Below are 21,552 nucleotides of genomic sequence, written 5' to 3'. Positions count from 1 at the left end.
AAGAGTCTGGCACAACTGAGTGACTAACACTTTATGTTATATATTGAGGTGATACAAAATTTCATAATTTACATAATTTTCAATTCTGTAAGATATTACAGAAAAACCCGAATTCGTTTTTCTGGGCAACCCAATAGAAAAATAGAATTTTCTCTCCTTGAAAAACCAGTGTACATTAAGGATAGTTCTTAATACTCAGAGTACTCAGATTTGTCCAGCCTGGTATCAGGGAGAAAAAGAGGGAGAGAGGGAAAGAAGGACAGTGACATCCATGTCTGAGACAAATGGTACAAAAATGTACAATAGATCACCCGAATTCTATGGCTAGTTTCCAACCCCTTGAACCATAGTATTCACTGATGTATTCTTGATTATGTAGACAATCTCAGTATAATTGTTCATATGTATGAGGATAACATGAGCCATACAAACGTGAAGCCCCAAAATAGAGCAGTAGGTGTAGGGGAACATAAACAGTCATTTGAAATGTGAAGTATATCGGCAGTTTGTTCTTATACTATCGTTAGCAGGAGAGTTTACTGACACTTTCATTGTATAAAATCTGGTTTGACTTCAGACAAGTGTGTGTCTAAAAATGTTATTAGGAAGGGGTGAGAAAAATAATAAGAGATTTGGACTTGGGCTAGCTCTTTAATCCAAGTCCATCATAATGAGGGTGAAGAAAGGAGAAAGACTAAAAGACTGATTCATCTTTTCAAAGCTGTAGCAAGCTAATTCAGAATAGGAAAATTTAAAAACTACTTTTCACTGCTATAATATCAAGAGAAAGCTGAAATGTAATTTTTAAACTTTCTCCCACTCTTGTATTTTTTTAAAAATTATATTCTTCATTAGTTTAAAAAAGAATTCTCATATACTGCCATTTATTCTTTTTATTTAGGTATTAATTGTAAGCTTTATGATTTTAAACAATAAAGCCAAGATTAAAAGATGTGCCATTTAAAATTAGATTTTGATAAAGATTTGTGATGAATTCACTTCCTGCCCCCATTTGTGTATACCTTGATATCCCGTTGAACTTTGTCCTTTCTCCTTAGCTTTCCTCAGCTGGGACATGGTAAGCTTTGAAAATATGCATGAAGAACACTTCTCTCTGTATGATTGTTCTTGCCTCGTCACTCTCTTCAGCCTGGTGATCCTAAAGAATCTCTAGTTTTCTTATAAGCCACAAAAATCTTCATGTTCATCAAAACTTAAATATAAATGAATTGCTAGAGTTGAGCTAATTGAATTCTTTCTCTGCAACAAGGGAGTATAGCACAAGACCTCAAATTTGGCCAGCATTTTATAACCAGTGTTTCGATGATAGTTTAAGAGGCTCCATCCATCCAAGTTTGGGTTTGAAAAGGAAATAAAGTATGGAAACACTGTCAGAGCCTTTTATGTTTACAAAAAGATCCAAGGATACCATGAATAATGCCAGAAATTTCGTGTGACAGCCAGCTCTTGCAGGATTTTTGACCTCACCAAGTTCAGGAAATACAGTTACAGAAAGCTGGTTGAAGCTCAAAGATTTGTTTAAAAAATTAACTGAAGTGAATAATTGTGTTCCCTGTCCACACTGCTGCTCAGGCTTGTGCCCTCCTGGGTGGATGTCTCCCCAGAGCTAGGTAATATTTGACACTGGATAAATATTTTCTGAATTGAATCATCCGCTTAACGAGTGTTTTCTCCTGAATCTTCCAAAGTGAATCTTTGGGAGGTTTTGTACAGTCATTTACCCATGGGAAGTGAGAATTTTACCTGGAGTTTCAGGACTGCAAGTGACCTCAAAACGACCTTCATTTCGTTTCCTCTCTTTCAGAGATTGTTTTTTTATCCATTCCAGATAGGAGAGAATTTGTCCTCCATTACAGATCTTTCCAGAGGGAATTCACAACCTTCCATTAAAATGTTTAACAACTCTCCTTGCCCTGAAAGTCTTCTTGTATCTAGTGTAAATCCCTTCCGTGAGGATTTATTGTCCAATCGGCTGGAATCCCTGCTCTGTAATTAAATCTCTTCTGTTTTCTAATATAGTCACATATCTTTTCTCATCTTCTGCAGTTTTCTTTTTAAGTTAAAAAATCTTTTATTTCAGTTTGTCTATACTCCATCTAATTGAAACCACCTCCATCCTCTTTTGTAGGGGAAATTATGCTAATATAGAGAGACTGCTGGTAAATCTATGTATTTGAGGAACTTTAATGATGTCTGTGGATTTCAACATTGGGTTTTTCAACTCTGTCCTATTAATAGTTAATAAAATAGTTCATGGATGGTTTGGAAGTGGAATGTGGTCTGTCTGAGATGGTATAACTTATAGTGTTTACCTGGGAAAAAAAGAATTTAAAAAGAAAAAGAAAATTACATAAAAATAGACCAAAAAAAAAAAAATTCTCCTCCTATTTAGGGATAGAGCTGCTTCTTCTCCCAGTGGATGTGTAATGTATTATTTATATAAGAGCAAGCATCTTGTTTTTGGCTCACTTTCCATTTGGAACATATATGGTATGACAGTTTCCTTGGCTTATTGTTGTATATGTGGCTATCTATTTTTAATACATTGCTTTGTCTTTTTTTATGCTTGCTTGCATCTGTTGTTATGAAAACTGACATAAAGCTTTTAAACATAACAGAAGTGATGGAGAAAGAGATGGAAGAGACAAACAACATTTCAAGGAAACATGAGGTAGAGAAACAGGAGCAAAGTCACTATGGAGCGAAACCAGAAGCAGCCTCTAATGAATGGGAGGGAGGGTCAGAACAGGCATCAGCAATCATGGAGAAAAGGAGGCTACATAAAGGAGGAGGTTACATAAAGCGTTTCTAAGTTAGAGGGAGCAGAGTACATTTTACACCAAATTATTTAAACTTTTTAAGCTGCAGTTTTTAAACCTGTGAAATGGGAAGAACACCCACCTTGAAAGGTTGTCAGAATTCAATGATATATGTTAGGGGTTCAGCCTTGTGCTTATTTAGTAAATAGTATGGGCTCAATACATAGTACAGAGTCAAGGGCTGACAAACTATAGCCTGGAGGTCAAATCCAGACCATAGCCTGTTTTTTTAAAATAAAGCTTTATTGGAACACAGGCACATTCATTTATGAATTGTTTGTGGCTGTATTTATACAAAGATAGCAAGTTGAATAGTTTCAGCAGTGACCAAATGACCCATATGCCTTATCTGTTTACAGTTTACCCTTGAATGACATGGGTTTGAACTGCTTGGATTCACTTATGCATGGATTTTTTTCAATAAATAAGAACTACAACAAGTCCATGATCTACAGTTGATTGAGTTGCTGAATCTCAGACAGGGAGTGTCCACTGTAGTTACACTCAGAATTTTGACTGCGTGGGTGTCAGTGCCCGTAACTCTCAATTTGTTCGAGTCAGCAGTTCTCTCTGGCTCTTCACAGGCAAAGTTTGCCAGTCCCTGGTATAAATAATAACTATTACAGCAACATTTTTAGGAATACATGTTACTGTACAGATTTGAATGATTTTCCAATTCAGTTTTCTATCTGTTGTATTGCTCTAATACATGTTGACTATCATTATTTTGCCCAGGGTTCTAGATTTTCTTATGTAACAACCCAAAGTCTGCCTATTTTGCTTGCTTTTCAGTGTAGCATTAAGTGGTTAATTGGTTTATTTCACCACCAGGTGGCCTCCTATACTCTATTGTGCTTGTGGGACCCAAAGGAAGCTGAAAGTGTATCTAACACACTTCCTTCAACTTTGGCTGTTATTCAGCTTTTTTTTTTTCGTATTTTTCTGGTGGCTTGACTGCTCGCAAATCATTCTATGAACCCTATGTTTTGTATTTGGTCCTGAAAGAGAAATTTACATTGACCTTTTAAGAAAATTAATGATCAAGCAGAGTTAGAAATAATTAAAACAGTAAAAACAAAATAAAAATATTTAAATGCACACTCACACATACACACATACAGTGAAGTGGAGTTTTACAAAAACAAGTTTGGCCACTACTCTAAGAGGCTTACCGTGACTCAGCCCTGCTCTCGTGTGCATGCGATCAGGATTTACTGGTCTTGAAGCTTCCTCAGGAAAAGGAAAAGACCACTGTCACTCAGATCTCCATATAGTCAAGTCTTGAGCATGGGTGGGCTTCATCTCAGTGCCTCAGTTTCTTTGTTATTTTTATTCCCTAGACCCTCTTTTGAGTGTTCTTTGATCTAATTTTTAAGCTTCATATAAGACCAGTGTAAGGAAGAAACGATTTGAAAGCCCTGTGATAAAGCACGAGGAGGCTGGGTTCTCCTTAGGTGATGACATGGTTGCTTTCAGGTTTTCTTTTCCTCATCTTAAAGTGAGAGAGCTGGACTGGGTAGCTTCAAGGTCCATTCCAACTTCAATATTCTCTCTTTGGTGGAAAAACAAAGATTTTTCTAATTAGTAATTGATTTTGCCTACAAGCAATCTGGCAAAAATCAGGATTTTAGGAATGGTTTCCAAGCTAAGGAAACAATATATATTTGAATGAATATAATTGTTTTGCAAGCTATCATAACTGGTAGTTTTGAAATGCCACATTGTTTTCGGTTCATTTCAGGTAGTAGTCATAAATAGATATTTTATGAGCCTTCTTGGACTCTTTCCTTTTCATTTTACTTTTATTCAGTAGTAGATAACTTCTTGTTTATGAAGATTCATATAAAATCTATTTATTTATTTTTAAATTAATTTTATTGAAGTATAGTTGCTTTACAATATTGTGTTAGTGTCTGCTGTAAGCAAAGGGAATCAGTTATACATATACATATAACCACTCTTTTTTATATGGTTCTTGCCAGGGTCCTTTGGTAAATTATCATGGAAGTTCAGCTTTCTCTTTGACGTCTTATTTTCCAGATATTTTAATTTTCCTACCAGTTTCTTTGGGCAGAATTATCAAATCATCCCTGGACTTCTCAACAGCATCAAATAGATATATTTGTTTACATTTCCACTGAAAATGGGTCACTTCCCATCATGTGAATGACCTGTTCTTACCTTCTGCTTGTAGTATGGTATGCACACACCTGGTTTGTATTTTGTTTGTCACATTGGATGTCATTGCAAATACAGCTAAAGGCATTTAGCGGTCTATGAAGAAAGGACCGGAATGGTTTCCAAGGTATTTGAAAGAGCACAGGCTCATGTTTGAATTCAAAGTCAACCATGGGAGGCCTCATGACAGACGATCACTCTTAATTCCAAATTTGCTACTGGGGCTTCTCTGTAGCACTCTCTGGTTAAAGGCAGATTTGTATTTACTTTGGGGAAAAACTGATTTCAAGTTTTATCTACTTTACAAACTGCCCTACTAATATCAAGCCCTACTAATAATTTATGAAATTTGCATCAGTCTCTGTGTGCCTACACACAATGATATTTCACGTTAATTCTCTTTTCTCACGTATATTTTAAAAATTACATATGTTCATATGTTCTGAGATATATATATATATATATATATATATATATATATTAGGAATTAAGAGTTGGATAATTTTACCTTTAGTTTAAAAAGTGAGGAAGAATAAGGAATGATGCTGTCTGGTATTAGTGACTAAGAAGATGAGACAATAAGCTTTTTTTAAGTATTACTATATCTTGTGGAGAACAATAAAAAAGGAAGGTTGCCCTTTTCCATAGTAATTTATAATCCATTTAGAAAAGTAAAACCAAAAACCATAAAATTATAACAAAGATAGCACATTTGTGTAGTACAAAAAAAAGTGCTGGTCTTCTAAGAGGACGTTCTTGGAACATCTTTGTAAAATAAATGAGATTTGAACTGGACCTTGCTGTGTGTGTGTTAGTCGGTCAGTCATGTCCAACTGTTTGCAACCGCATGGACTGTAGCCTGCCAGGCTCCTCTGTCCCTGGGATTTTCCAGGCAAGAATACTGGAGTAGGTGGCTATTTCCTTCTCCAGAGGCTCTTCCTAACCCAGGGATTGAACCCAGCTCTCCCACACTTCAGGCAGACTCTTTACTATCTGAGCCACCAGGGACCTTGCTAGACAGAATTTTTATGTCGGATGGAGATAGGTGCATTGCAGAAGAATGCAGTATGAGAAGACCCCTCAGATACGGGAATTAGTTTGACATGCTCCTAGGCATTTACCAAAATCAGGAAGACACAATGGGGAAGAGTAACAAACCAATGGCAGAGCACAATAGCTTTCATCCATATGTTCAGTGGAAGTCAATAAAAAGCAAACGGTTTTTTTTTTTTTTCCTATTGAATACTGATTCCTAGGTTCAGTGTTTTATTTAGTAAAGGGGAGTTATACATAATTATAAAAACTAGGGTCATAAAAGAGATTAGAAAAGTTTATGCCAAAGGTCATATTTTCTTAGCATGCAACATTTGGGTCAAGTTGCAACAAACATTTGACTATAGTGCTTAGTATATAACAGTAATTGTCTAGGATGTTTGCATATATTAGCACATTCAATCCTCAGAGAACCTTATGAAAAAAGTATTAACACTATCCCCCAATGAGTAACTAAGGCATAGAGAATTGAACAGCTAGTAAGCAATGCAAACAAAGCTTAAACATGGGCAGTCTGATTCCAGGCATGTATTTTCTCTTCTTTTATTTTTTTTTATTGTGGCCTAACTCTTTGAAACTCATTGGTTCACAAATTAAAATGTTTGGTATGGGTCCTTTTCAGTTTCCATGTTTATAGAACTCAGTAATAAAATGGTTACAAGTGTGTATATTTTGAGAAGTAGTGTTACTGGGTAATATTAACGATATTCCCTCCTCCTTTCATTAAGGGTAGAGAAAAATAGTAACACTTTGTGGATATATTTTCTAAAAGATGGGAACTATCTTCATACATATATACATATATATAAAGAGAGAGAGAGTGTACCTTTTCAATGACTACCCTCTGATGTGACTTGTTTTAGTAATATTGACAGTAGTTACAATACCTTATTTCTAAGACATAATAAAAATGAATGAGGAATTTGTATTCTTACTTACAAACGGGAAACAGACAAAAAAAAATCTCATGGCAAAAGTCACATATATTAAAAGTAGAGACTTATTTTAAAAAAAGGATGCATTGTCCACAGAGATTTGAAATTTTATAGAAACATGACCCACTTACTTAAAATATATTTGTGGTGGATAAGTGGTGAGTATATTATTGTCCCTGTTTTTAAACAGCAGAGATTTTACATGGAAATATGAAATGGCATCTCTTGAACCAGGTAAAAAGAGAAGTAACAGTCTCAGGGAAGATGGTGCCCAGTGAAGGGGCTCCCTTTCGATGGTGCTTAGGGAGAATCCTCAAAATTACAAATTTTAGTAACTACCTTTTATTCTTGAAAAGTTAAATCCTTTTATTTTTTTTTTGGTGGCTGTAAGCTGTACTAAATGGCCACATCCTGGTACTCTTGCCTCTTTTTGTTCTCTTCTCCTCTTAGTGAATTTTTGCAGCCCTTGCACAATTTTTTAAGCCATCATTATCCTATTCTTTCATCTGATTATTTCCAGGAAGTCATTTACTGAAGATCTTCTCTCTAGCAGTGATTTCCTTCCTCTTCTGAAGTACTTTTATTTTACATAGTTTTTATGGTTTATTCTCTGTAGACTTGGAGAAGGAAATGGCAGCCCACTCCAGTATTCTTGCCTGGAGAATCCCAGGGATGGAGGGGCCTGGTGGGCTGCCATCTATGGGGTCACATGGAGTCAGACACGACTGAAGCGACTTAGCAGCAGCAGCAACAGCTCTGTAGACTAGTTATTGTTTCCCCCATCTTTTAAACCTTTGTAATTTTCCCTACTTACTCATTACTTTCTTTCCATCCATCTAAGCATTTCCTTTTTTTGGTCTCTAGATATTCTCTCCATCCTCTTCCTTACTTTTATCACTTATGCGATTGAGCACATACACAACACTCACACACAGTGTGTTTCTCTTTGATCCAGCTATTCTAGTGAACTTATTTGAAGGCTCATGGTAGAGTCCCTTACATAACTGGAAAAAACGCTTATAAAGCAGTTGTCATAACCAAAGTTTCCTCTTTATAGTCTTGTCCTAAGATATTGCTTAGGACATTAGTCTTGTCCTAATGTTTCTAAGTTGTGTCCAACTCTTATGACCCCATGGACTGTAGCCTGTCAGGCTCCTCTGTCCGTGGGATGCTCCCGCAAGAATACTGGAGTGGGCTGCCATTTCCTTCTCCAGGGGATCTTCCCAACCCAGGAATCGAACTTTGGTTTCCTGCATTGCAGGCAGATTCTTTACCAACTGAGCTATGAGGGAAACCAATAGTCTTAGTTTACACTAATGAATTTTAACCTGTGCCTGAGAACTTCTGGATCACAGATATGACTAATGGTGAAAACTCTCGGCCCTTTTAACCTCAACCTCATGCTCTTAAAGATGCATGAAGGTTTGGAAGATGAGCCTATACCAAAATGAATCTGGCTGTGGAAGCCATAGAGTGGGGTTCTTAACTGTGTTTTAACTACTCTAAACTCACTTTGAATGGCATTCTTGAGTTTATTTATATTATACTGTAATGCAATACTCAGGACCCACCAATTTCCTCAGACTTCTGCACGGATATCTAAAGATGCATTTTCAAGGAAACAGAATGGCCTAGCAAACTAAGATGAAAATTTTCTTTCTGAAAATTCTGTTTCTGGGTTTTAGCATGATCTTACTGACCTTGGGCATGTCACTTAACTTCTACGTATCAATTTTTAATCCGTAAGACAGAAGTGATGTGACTAACTTTCCCCTTGGGCTTGCCGTAGGAGAACAAAAAAAGAGAACAATCCATCGAAATGACAGTCAAGTTTTTTAAGGCTGAAGCAAGACACGGCACTTAAAGCTTAAAGCATAAAATCTTTAAAGTTTATTTTCTTAAAAACTGTCTCTGGTAAATATGAACATGTATCCCAAAGAAACAAAAAAAAGGTTAGAACAGGAAGATTTTTAATTCTGTTGCACACTAGTGTTGGAACTAGAAATTGGACCCAGCCTCTCGCATTCTGATCAAATATTATTGCTGTGAGAAAACATTGAACTCATAAAAGGTGTCCTTAAATATTTAAGGAGCTGCTGCCACCTTCCTCTTTTCTTTGATACATTTTATAGAAGCTTTTCTTACATTAACCGTTCCTGGCCATGGGAAACAGTTCACTTCATCCTCTCCAAAATTTGAGAATATTTCTGTATAGGATGCTTTAACCAAAGAAATGTGTTTGTTTTTTATTGAGCATAAAGTTTGAAGAGAAATAAGGCAATCACACGCTGCTTGTTGTGTACTGTATACTTATATCTGGCATATATTTCGACAGCTTGATACAGGCTCACCTGGTCATGTAGGAGAAACTCAAATGAATAAATATTTTCCCATCTTCTATATCTAAATAATAATGAATATTTTCCTATCTTCTATATCTAAGCCATAATAATAAGAGTTATAGTATATGAAGGGTCATAGTTATAGTAGATAAAGGGTCAACAAAACATGGTCCTTGACTTTATATATTCCATTGCAGGAACTTTTATTCTAGTTCTGATACAACATTCATCTTCATCTGATGTGAAGACACCTAGAGTACTCTCAGAAACTGGCCTAAGAGATCAAATATTTTATTATACACACATTCAGGCAGTCACCAAGAAAAATCCCATGGCATTAAGGGGCTATTACAATTATAGATATTGAAACCCTTTGAAAGATTAAAAACACTCTACCAAAGAAAAGTCATGACGTGAATACATAAAGTTAGGATGGCACTTCCGTTGTGTTTTTGGCACAGACAACCCTGGAAATGCTTTGATTGGCTCTGTCTTAACACCTGCATGGTGAGTTCTGTACATGCTTCTCAGTGCTGTCCTAGGGAATGCCTGTTTGCACTAAACTTGAAAAGATTGCTTTTGATGATGACAACATGGGGGACAGTGTTTTCAGCCTTCATTTAGGCCATTGATTTTCCCAGATTTCCAAAGTCACCATATTTGGCAGTAACATCGTTTTGATACATGCACTATGATGGCGACAGTGTCCCACTTCTCATTTTTCTTATCTTCCGCAAAGAGAAAGCAAGATATTCTTTTTGGAGAAACATTATCTGCAGAGTTAACCTAAGAAATATATAGTATCTTCCTTATGAAATTAATTTGGCATGATTTTGGAGGTGAGCAACATCTTGGCAACTGCTTTGGTTTAAGACTCGATGTGATTTGGGAAAAGCACGTTTCAGAATGTTTAATTCAGCGATACAAAAGGCACTAATGAAATATGCATGTATGAATTTTATATCATATTAGTTCCCTCTTTCTTGAAATCTGAATAAAAGCCAAACATCTGGATTACGTTTGAAAAGCCTGAATTTCCAATTTTCAGAGAGATTCAATCTATTTTGACATTGCACACTTAGCCTTAACATTTACAGTGTGCTATTAACATTACTTGCAATTGTAAAAAAAAAAAGTCCATATTTAAACAAACTTGGTCGCTCCTAATGCTAAAAATATATCTATATTTGAAATGACTGCTGCTGCACAACCGTACACATCCATGGTTTAGGCTTCGTCAGCATTTCTATTATGAATGCAGTGAACAGGCCTGTAATTCAGCTATAAAGATATGGCATAGCTTTGAGATATAAATTCTCCCATGATTGTATATTAAAACAACAAAAAGCAGTTCATGTATCACTTAGTTTGAAAAACTATTCATTGACTCAGGGCTTCCTGAAGGCCTCATATATTCAAGGTACTCCGTGGGCGACCAAAAAAGGCATGCCCTCGTCCTTTGAGAGTTTATTCTTCAAATTTATAAGACAAATGACAAGATTTCTATTTTTGTAGATATTTGGGTGTATTTTGGCTACTAAACTAAAGGCAGGTGACTATATGGTCATAATTTAGAGAGGTAAATATGGATGTTATTATTTTATCTCATTTCATTATCATAGTTTGTTTTTTAAGACAGAGCTGATCAGTTGAGGTTTAGGAGGTAAGGCAAGAAATTCTATGTCCACACAAGAGATGAAGAGAAATAGAAGAATGTGACATTGACGTTTGCATAATAGTAAACCTCAGTGCCTAAATTTTTACTGGACTTCTTGTCGCGTATATTAGGTGAATCATACTCTTTTGTGACATACAGAGAACAGCTTGAAGTCAAGGACTTCCCTCTTCTTATTTTGCTTTATTAAAAAACAAGTCTATTAAACTATATAGCAGTATCCAATTAAATAAAAACAGATGTATTTGAAAGCGTTTGTTTAGGTTGGGAGATGAGAAACAAAGGAAGTACTTTTAAATTGGAAACTTTTTTAAAGGAGAAAACTGAGTTTCATTACATTAATTGCTGCTTTTTGTGTCTTTTTTTTCCCATCTTACACTGCATACTCTAACAGATATTACATAATTGCATAACTATTCTTACTATGTGCTGACATGACATTACGACAGCCCTGATAGGGTATATCATAATGAAACCGTAATTAGAACAGTCATGATGTATTATGGCAATGATCCACATCATCACTGAAGTGCATTGGAATGCACGGAAAACCCATTGAGATGTGCAGATTTTCGACATAATACAGCACAACCATGAAGTTTCATAGCATGGAGGAGAAATTACCATTATGCCCATGCCGCTGGCAGCATGGGTTGTATGTAACACGTTTCTTAGATATCTGTTAGAGAAAGTTCTGATATATATCAATGGAAGGAAATTTTTGAGGGTGGCATTTGTGAAGTTTGTGTTTTAAAAAAAAATCTAGAGGAAGGACTTGTTGAAATACAGATCTAACTGCATAAATTGGATAGTAGAAGTTTCCTATTAAACTCAATATTCCTATAAAATATTTAGTTTAAAAAAAAAAGGATCCAAAAGGTTCCTTAAATTTCCTTAAATCCACCAAATATGCCTCTAAAGTAGGAAGACGGTTTGAAGATTTTTCAGCCAACTTTGCTTTTCTTTTTGTTCTCTATATTTGAGCTTAGATTAATAGCTTATGTTTTATGTAGTTGTATCTTTGCCCCACTGTTCTCCTGGGTTTCTCTGCATGAGGATCTTATATCTGAGTCTCTTTCCGGCAAGTGACAGCTTGCTCCTCAACTTGGTGTTTTTCAGTCTTGGCACTTCTTCTACACATAATAATGTGATTGTTATGGCTGATCTGGTAAATGTGGGCCCCAAAAGCTCAACTTTCTGAAATAGAGAGGAATTTTAGACTATCTTCTAGGCCAATCCACAACCAATGCTTCATTATCCAATAAAATATCCCAACCAGGTAGACTTCTGGTCTCTGCTTGAATAATTCTGGTGAGTGAGAACTCACTATCGCCCAAGCTTTAGTTCTTGTGCTTCAGTCTTTGATTCCAGGCCTGACCTCCGAGGTCAGATGAAACTAATGTTTTCTGTTTAGTACTCTTACTATTCCACACTTGCTAACATGTTCTTCCATTTCTTCTGTCATCTTCAACTCTTATTTATCTCTCCGCTGAATATCTCCAGCTTCTTCAACAGCTTGCTCCCTGGAGGAGTGTTGCTTCTTTTCTGGAACTTCCTTAAGTGCTCTTCTTTAGATATTTAATACATTGCTTAGGTCCCTCTTGGAACATGGAACCAATGAGAAGAAGGACTGCAGGTTTGGGCCTAGTAAAACCACAGTTAAACGGATCTATCTGCTACCTTTTTTTTTTTTTTTTTGACCCTGTGCTTGTCTCAATCTAGTCTCAAATCATATTTCATTCTTTTTATATTCCTTCCACTCTGTCTGTTGATTCCTTGAACCTAAAGACAATTGAAGCCGAGTCACCTCCATTCTTTGCGCAGTTTCTATATTTTTATTTTTTTGGTGGGAGGAAGGGATGGTTATTAACTAATTCTGTCTGACTTAATACTTGTCCTATCTCCTTCTTAGATTTCATCTATGATGCCAGCATGTTATGTTCCCTTTGGGTCTAATATCTTATCTAAAAGAGACATTTAGAAGTACTTGCTTGCAAATTCAGATATCTCATCTAAAAGAGACATTTAGAAGTACTTGCTTGCAAATTCAGATCCAACTAGAGACATAGATTGGCCTGGACAATGTTAAAAAGTTTAATTCAACATATAAAAATGATAATTTTCATATAAAACTATATATTCTGTCTTCTCTTCAGATGAGTACCTAACCATACAGAAGCCATATTGAAGCTATATCTCACATAGGAACAGAATTGAGTAGAGAAACTTGTGCTCTTCTATCCTCCATAAAATCCACACCACTTCCTCTTGTTTCCCCTTGACTGGAACTGAATGTTAGTAATTATCACATTTATTCATTTTCTTTTAGTAGAGAAAATAGTTCTTCTTTTCTGTGACCCTAGCAATAGTTAGAGTATGAAAGATAGAAGATAACTTATCTATACTCACATTCTTTACATTAGAGCCAGGAAGTGGGGTGCTGGATCTGGTTAGTTCTGACTTGTGAGAGCTGATTGTTAAATATTAAGGAATCTTGCCAGCAGTAGCAACCATTGGTAGCTTGGAATCTACTATGATGCGAGTATTTACACCAGGGAAATCATTCCACTAGGAAGCCAGTTTACTACTACCTGTAGGTACTTGAGTTTATGATATCAGAGCTAAAATATTTATTATTCTTTATTGACCAATGAGATTAGTATAATTTGGCAATCTAATCAACATGCCATATGCAAATGTTATTATATATGTTCACTAATAAAAATATTGAATAAGACTAACCAAAAAATGACCCCATGGCATGACATATCCATTAAGTAGTGATCTTTACAAATAAATGTTCAACAGGTTCTTAGCAAAAGTCCTTGTACTTCTGTACTTCTAAATGATTGCATCCTCCTGCTCGCTTTATGCTTATAAAAATCTAATAGAAGCATATATACTTGATCCAGGAATTCACATCCTTGCTGTAGGGATTTAAGTCATTAGATTTGGGGTGTATGTTCTTAGCAATTTAATTATGTTTAAAATCGGGTTAGTAGTGTAGTAAATAACTGGTATTGCTACAAAATTACATTGAGAAGGTAATAGGATTGAATTTCTACACAAGTTGACACTCAATTAAAATTTCCATATATCCAATGAGTTAGCCAGTTCTTAGCTGAGGAGCTAGAAAAAATGCCTTCCTCCTTAAGCTGAACATTTCAAAACAGGCAAAATTTATAATAAAGTCAAAATCAAGACTCAGTGCATCAACTAATATTTGAGTTTGGCTTATCAAATACAGATTACAAACAAGGAAGAGACTAGAGAGCACTTACAATATTTCTTTCTTAAATTCTTCTATTTTTTATTGACACTGGGGGAAAAATAACACATTAAAACCTCCTTACTGAATTACTGTCCTAAACCAATAGATCCATGGGGCTTGTTCAGCTAAAAGCCACAACAGACTTTGTAATGCAATGATGTAATCTTGGCTTTGTGTCATTTATATTCAACCTAAAAAAAACAATTTTCCTGAATAGACAGGCTGACAACAATATTGTTCAGTGTGGGTTTTTATTTGGATTCTTTCCAAATGGTTCACATGCCTTCACCGTAGCACATCATGCCTGCTTACATCTTTTTTTTTTTTTTTTTGCCCGAATTCCAAAGTTTTCCCCTTTTACTAGCTCTCTATTTTTCTTTTAAAGTCTCAGTTATGTTTGTAAAACTAACCAGCTCCACCACAAAATTAGGATGTATCTTGCAGAGTGCATTCATTTTACTTTTTGCATATTTTTCCCGAGGTCATGTCAAGGTTAGTTTGAATTCCATCCTACATTAAGACTTCTTTCACAGCTATTTAGCTCGGCAGCCTACTCCCCGCTGGGGTCTGCCCCTTGGGCACGTCAAAGCTTCAGACCTGACAAATCACACACAGATGAAGCTGTACAGTTTTTTAAACAGTTTCATCAGTAACTTTTTTCCTTTTTCACTATCCTCCTTCATGTTAAGATTTTTTCCCCCTGAATTACCATTTCAGGAATGTTGATTTCTATTTGAGACAGTTTGTTTTTACATCAGACTTACAAACTAGCAATATCATTTATTTTATAGTAAATCAGACCAGAAGCCTTCTACTCACCAAGACGGCAGACTGAAAGACCTATAGACCATTCTTGACTAGTATAACTATAATTTCATTATTAAGATCTATTTGCAGCAGGAAGCTTGGTGTTGTGAAATGTGGCTGACATTTCACTGGGTCTACCAGAATCAGAAAAGACTGTCAACCATAAAAATGCATCCAGTTTATAACATATTACAGGTTGAGCCTGGAAATGTTTCTCAAATGGTTAGCAATATGCTCTTATCAGTATTTTAGCAAATTGTGACTAATGGTGCAACTCCATTTCCTGTTTAATTGATGAACTGAAAATGCTTGGTTGCTAATGAGTGTATTAGCAAACAATGTCCCCTTCACAGGCTTAAATAGATCAGGATTTCTTAAAAGCAGCCTACTGTCCTTATTTTCATATAAAGAAAAATATTGACTGCCACAAAATTGCTAGACCAACTGAAGAAATGGTGTAGTTATTGCTGTATCGTCATTTTGGCAATGTCCAACAACCAGATTATAGTTCTCTAGTTCTCACACTAGAAAATAGTTATTTTCTTTTGCAAATCACAGGCTTTTATTACATTTTTATTCAGGACAAACAATACCTGAAGATCTTAACTGCAGGCCAAGCAGAAAACTTAGAAGTGAGAGGGGGAAAATATGTATTTGAATGATTCTCCTCTCCTAAGTCCTGTTTTAAACTTAGCTCAGTATGAACATACGCATCGACGGGTTCTGGTTGAACCATAAAAGGTTGCTGGTTGAAGCTAATTAAAGACAGGTCTAAATAGAAAAAGAAAAGGAAGGGGATCAAAGGAATTACATTAGGTGTCAGGATGTTGTTTGGGGGCTTTTATTAATATTTAGAATTTTATAGTTGTAATCAGGGAAAAAGCTAAATTCTAAAAATCTCCATTTTGTGTCATAATTTCATATTTACGTTATTTTTGCAATAAGATACACGTCAGCAGGCAAACATCTTGAAGAAATCATTTTGGCATTGGCGCATTAACACATTATGGTGAAAAGAGAGGCTTGTGCTTTTCACGCAGTGCATTTCAGTCTTCAATTAATGTGAAAGCACTACAATGCCTATGCAACTTCTCTTGCCTAGTGGTGCACCATTTATCATTGCAGTTTTACATTGACCTTGACACCCACTTCATTAGAATAAAGATTGTCTACCATTTAGGTTACATTGTTCCTCTGCACAGAGACCCCATGCAAATTTCTGTTCAGATAGAAGAGCTGCGAGGCTGTCAGAGGTCATCTGCATTAAATGATTGCAGCTATTTTCCAACTGCTTCTTTTCATTCTACTCAATTCAGGCTAGGAGGATCAATCAAGTCCTCTGCCTGAAACAGTGGGACTGCTGGGAATATAACTGTTTTTGGTAGTAGTGGATATGCCCTAAACAGTATTAAATATTTAATATAAACTCATTAAAGGCCATGCAAAGGCTTCAGAAAGATATCAAGTTTATAGAAAAAGCTAAGGGGCTAGAGAACCTTTTAAGAAATAAATAGAAGAATAATAAATTTTATAATTTCAGAGTATGATTACAGTAGTTGTTAAACTTAGTAAACCTTTTTTGTGGAAGACTTTTTTCTCTCCTCCTTAGGGAAGGGACAAGAGAGACAGACTTGGTATTCTTATGCAGTATTTTACTTAAAATCGGTACTAAAAAGTTTTCAGTTATGGTGGTTTTATTTTTGTTCTCTAACAGGGAATTTTGCTCTTGACTATTTATTAGAAAAAGCTTAGGTATTTGTTATGTAAAAGGAATGATTGGAGAAATAAGTTGCCAGGTTTCCTACTTAAGTTTTCTGAGTGATATAATTGGAATTAAATTATTAATGGGAGATACTTTAAAAAAGATTGTTTTATGATCTTCTATTAGGGAATTTGCAATTCATTTTAATATTTGTACTTTGATTTATATTAAAGATAATGCAATCTATGTCCAATTAACAATACATGGCCAATGTAATGTGATTTCCAGATCATGCAAATGGAATAAGCTAGAAGAGGGGGGAAAACTCAATTCTTAACCTCAGATGTAATTTGCTGTGCGAGTTCTGGCAATTTTAAATGACATTGCACTTTTTAATTTTTCCAAAGGCTCAGCAGCAGATTTATCCCAATCAAGAAAGCCTATTATTAATTTACAAGGACAATTGTAGGAGTCTTTATAATTTCTCTGTGCAATTATTCGCCATAAATTGCTAATGGTAAAATACAAGGAGTTTGCAAGAAATAAAGACCATTATTTGTCTTGGGCTTGAACTCTCTTCTTCAGTTTTGAACATCTTTGCTAAGTGCTGGTGATAGTGGCTCCATGTGAAACATCACATGCGTCCTGAGATGCTGGATGCTGGTGTTCCGAAAAAGGGGGCAGCGCAAGCATTGCTGCAGAGGGGACACTGGCCTTTAGCAGATTCCTGCACTCGGCCTGTACAGCTGAGCTGTGGACCCTGGACTTTCATATAAAAAGACTCTTTGTTCACCACTGAATGGCATTAGGCATGGACTTGCTGAGGGGCCACCATGAAGCCTCGGATGAGGAGGGCAAACACTAGCCCGAAAACACAATATGGGAGTCATAGATGGACACATCCCTGCACTTTTGTGCAAAAAACATATTTTCATAAACAATTTTGCCTGTGGTTTGGTGTTTTGGTGTGTTCCTAGCATAAGCTTTCTTGTTGATAGACTATAGTATATTTTCTTTTCTCAGTGTATTTTCTTTGTCTGTCATGTCTTTATGGAAAAGGCATATATGCTGGATATACAGGTATTTACGGTATTACTTTGCACTGGGAAAGATAGTCATACTGTTATTCTAATAACTAGATCATTTTATCCTTGCTTTTACTCTTCCTCATATAAAATCACATGAAGCCTAGTTAAAATACAGTATAAGATGTAAATACGCAAACCCTGGAGACAGAATCTGACAGCCCTATTCTAATAATCAAGAAAATTCTTTGGTTTAATTCTTGTGTTTCTCATAGCCAAAACTTCACTCTCCGCTCAGCAATGTCTGGTCTCTTTTCAGCATAACCAACAGAAGCACCATACAAAAGTCTTACAATGGATGTCTTAATCTCTCTGTGTGCTTTTAGAGCATTATTTTGAATTCCATCATGCTGCCTTTTTTCTTTCCTCTTCTGAAGTTTTATTACAACAGCAGAATTCCCAGGGAGCTTTGAGGGCAAGGTTCACATAATATAGCCCTGAAGTTTTGCTTAGGTGGAATCCATCCCCCAGTCCTGGCCATCTTTTGATGATCTTTCTATTTCAAAAAGATTCACTGGGTAGAGTCTTGTAGCATTAGCTGTATGTAGTTTATTTTTTATTTTTTTATTTACTAGACAGTGAGCATCGACATCCCTTTCATGATGCTTTCTTTCTCTGACCTCACAGTGACAAGGCATCTTGTTCTTTAACATTGAGGGAGGCAGAAAAATGCTTGAGTTGCTCAATGTGTGCCTTCTATACCAGTTTCAAAATGGCTTATTCTTCTGGTTTCCATGGTGACAATTAACACTGTTTCAAGGCATTGTTCCAGTCTCCATTTGGGCAGAATTTTCGGTGTGATTTTTAACAAAAAAAAAAAAAGGGGGGGAAAAAAAAAGGTTTTAGGAGGGAAAAAAAGCCTTTAGCATAACTGTCAAAAAAGTTGTCTCAATCAAGTCTTCATGCATTTCTAATTATATTTACTTCAGAAATCCTGTTTTGGCTAACTTCATTTTATAATTCAATTTTAGTATTTGTGCTTTTAAAAAGTAAGCATTGAATAAGAATTTTCCAAAAACTTCTTTAATTCTTAGTTTTTAAAATAAGCTAGTGTTTGTGGTTATATTTAACTGCTTTGAAGTTTTCTTTATATATCTCTATACACACACAAGAGTGGCATTTAGGATAGGAGTGGCCTGTGTCTTTAATTTAGGTCATTCACAGATCTATTAGGAGGCTTCATTAGTCAAAATTGAATTGGCCAAGCAAATACACTTAATAATGTAAATATGCCCTTTCAATAGGGTATATTTTATTTTTGACTAGACAGAGAGGCCCACAGCAGGTGCTGTGGGGAAATTAAATACTGGATGCTTATTTACCTTAGCACTCAAGAAAAGCCATCTGACTTTAACTTTGTTAATCTCATTTCTGACTATTGGAAGAGTAGTCTGTATCATAACGTCCCTAGACTATAGGACACAATGGCGCAGCCTCTGCTCACTTACTGCTGTGGACGGAATGAATATGAAGATTAAATTATTTTCTCACCACAGACTAAAGTAGTCCTACTTGATAGAATGACCAAGAACTAGATAGAGCTGGCAGTTGATTGTCCCTGTCTAATGCTTCTGAGAAAGTTGAAGAGAGAAAAGCAAAAACATACTCACATCAACAAAAATATAACCCTCTGGCATGATGACATATACAGCTTGAGGCCTTAAATTGTATCAGATTCAACCTTCAGCGTGCTTCAAGAATTAAAATAAACATTTTCACCTTAAATTATGTGACATTCGGTTACCTCTCATGCACATACCAATACTTAACCTAACAATTAGCTGGATTCTCTTAGCGTTTATAGTTTGAAGGCATTGTCCATCAATCCTCTCTCTCATCAATCTGTTTATACAGTAGGTTATGTGGTGACAAAGAGAGCGTACATGAAGACAAAGTTTTGTTTTTTTTTTTAATGTAGTAACTTTTTATAATAGCTGTTGCAGTGACTACCAGTGCTAGATTTCACAGAGAAAATTAATTTATTATATCTAAAAGTACATTAATTGCTTTTTATATATTTCTTATTACAAGACTGTGTTTTTTTGTGGGACACATCTAAGCTGTTGCCTTTCATGACTGATCTGCTGTGTAGTTGCTGTTCAAAGTTGGGGTAAAGAGAGAGGGTGAGCATGTTACAAGTGAAAGTGATAACTGGTCGAGGCCTCTCCTGGGTAGCACAGGTGGAGAATTCCTTCTGTCAATTAATGCACATGGCATAAGTGAAAGATTTGAATAGGATTCTTCTGCTTGCTTGAAATTCTCGTTCCTCCAGTATGATGTCAAAGAAGTCTTACCAAATTAATTATGTAAACCTTTGTCAGCAATATCACCTTTAGTTGGGAATCTGATTGCATAAAGCAGATTGCCCTTTCCTCCCGTCATTGCTCTGATAAACAGTTAGGTTTCCAGAACACTTGTTGAGTGTTGAGTCCAGAGGACTCGAGCAGACAGTGTGTTTTATAACTGTTGGAGTAATGTGGTCATGGTAATTGCCTGCCATTAGAAAATGAATTCAGAACTCCCATGTTTCACAGGCCAAATTCTGAAAGAACTCTAAAGCAACCCTTGATTCTTTTCATTATACATATTCATGTAATTTTGGATACTCTGACTCCCTGATCAACATTCATTAATACTATCAAATGCTTTAAATCACTTCATTTAAAACATTTTGTTCTGTGATCCACAAATGACTAACATTTGGAGAAGTTTACATAATACAAATGATGTGCATGTTTAGTGTAAATGAAAGATTAAAATATGAAGCTAAAAGTAATCAAACATATGCAGGAAAATGCTGAGGGCCTATTAACTAAAACAAGGATTTTATACCTTCTTTTCCTTTAAGCTGCTTCTAATTGTATTTTAGTTGGGGATCTTATGAAATATCATGTTCTCAGGTGAATAAAGTCACCCAAGTGCTTGGGGATGTTTTGAACCTGCTGATTTCCTACCTTGCCCAGACAAAAGCTTTTCTTATTAGATCTGATAAGGTGCTCATTTGAGCTCAGTTAGGACAATGGACCTTGGTAACCTAACTTTCGTGCCTTGAAGAAAGAAGTTTAGGGATTGTCAGTACACATTTGGCAATGTCCCAAAGTGGTAACATAGGTTTAATACTTTAACCAGAACCTAGTTTTTTTTTTCTGTTCAGCAGTGTTTTTATGTGCACATTTAAAAAATACATCCACAGTCATTTATAGTTGTCCATAATATAGGACTTTCTAACTATGAAGATAGAGTTATTTGAAGAGAATCACCATAGTAACTGTCACATTAAATAGCACTTACATTATCGCTTGCAAAACATCTTTTAGGAGACACTCACTTGACAGTTTGTTAGAAAACCATGTATATCAGGGGATGAGAGTTATGTAATTGATTGTGATGTTTGGGGACATTTTATAGTAATCAATAAGGAAGCATAGATTTGGAACCATTCTTAAAGAGGTGTTTTTTTCCTCTCTCTATATATACCTCTTCTCCAAGCCTACACAAGAATTTTTAAGTGAAAAATAAATGAAAAAAAAAAATATTAGCTAAGAATTCAGAGGACTTATAGGATAAGGAAGAAATTACACAATTTTTAGAGATCAATTTATTTGTACCACTCTGAGACTGGTCCCTTAGAGGGCAGAAAAGAGCAATGGGCAATACTCCAGAG

General features: G+C 35.7%; 1 protein-coding gene across 7 annotated transcripts in view; it reads left to right on the top strand.

Moving 5' to 3' along the window:
• The window catches only part of AKAP6 (A-kinase anchoring protein 6), a 497,045-nt gene that overhangs the window by 390,546 nt on the left and 84,947 nt on the right, over nt 1-21,552 (top strand). The gene's annotated exons all lie outside the window — the stretch shown is intronic.

The sequence above is a fragment of the Bubalus bubalis genome, chromosome 20 (assembly GCF_019923935.1).
Source record: "Bubalus bubalis isolate 160015118507 breed Murrah chromosome 20, NDDB_SH_1, whole genome shotgun sequence".
NCBI classification, from domain to species: Eukaryota; Metazoa; Chordata; class Mammalia; order Artiodactyla; family Bovidae; genus Bubalus; species Bubalus bubalis.
This window is presented reverse-complemented; position numbering and strand designations above follow the sequence as displayed.